A 1128-nucleotide genomic window follows, 5' to 3' on the forward strand; every position below is an offset into this window, starting at 1 on the left:
AATACGTTTTATTTTTTATAAAAAAATTAATTCTATTTTAAATTATCATCAAATTATATAATAATATTATATTTTTTTTGGTAACCCGCGAATAGGGTCAAGTATCTGCGGATTAAAATCGGATAGGGTTAGAGTTGGGATATCCTCAACCCACGGATAGAATAAGGTTGAGTTTATATAAAAATCTCAACCCACGAGTAGAGTTAGGATTGGATCCAAATCCTACTATACTCTATCTGTAACATCCCAACTTTTTGAATCAAGTCATTTTTTTAATAACTAATTAATTAATTAAAATGGTAATGATTTAAGATTTGAATTTAAAATTTAAATATACGAAAGCACTAATGGTAGTAAATCTCTAACCGACAGTAAACAACTTTTTAAAACATAGTCATAACTAATTCTACATTTATTAGATTTGAATGATATTTTGTTATATGAAAAGATAAGAATACTAGCTCTATTCTTTAAGTTCAGAATAAAATCAAATTCAAATTAAATTAGGTAGATAACTCGATTACAAGTTCATAATAAAAAATCGCGCTCTTATCAGCTAGCCTGATATACTAACAGTATTTCGGGAATATCTCAAGCTTTGGTTATTCGATTGACTTTGTTTAAGATTCGTTTTAAAGCTAATTCAATTCTCTATAAATTTGTCTCTAATAGCTATTTCCAAATTCCAAACGTAGAAAAAATTATAGGGCTCACAAAGTGACAATTCAGATTGAAGATTTCACCTAAATGCCTCCTAACATAATGTGCACATACCTGAGAGTTATTTGATCATTCCTTTCTCATTCTATTCCCTTTTTCTATACAAGACATTCTAGTATACACAAAGTCTAGCTATGGAACAAGTCTCTTTTCACTAACAAACCGCATCTATTTGCATCGAAACACCTATCGAAACTTTACTCGAGGTAGGGGTTTTATGCTAATTTTAATATGTTATATGTTAAATGCCTTGGATATAGATGTTAGCATTACATGTCATGATATAATGTCTCTTTTCTTCATACGTATTATGCATTATAATAACAATCTTATGTGCATTAAATAAGTGAGGAAATGATCATTCGATAAGAGAAGGTGACCCGTAAAGACAAGAAAATCGAGATGATC

The sequence above is a fragment of the Arachis duranensis genome, chromosome 8 (genome assembly GCF_000817695.3).
Source record: "Arachis duranensis cultivar V14167 chromosome 8, aradu.V14167.gnm2.J7QH, whole genome shotgun sequence".
Lineage (NCBI taxonomy): Eukaryota > Viridiplantae > Streptophyta > Magnoliopsida > Fabales > Fabaceae > Arachis > Arachis duranensis.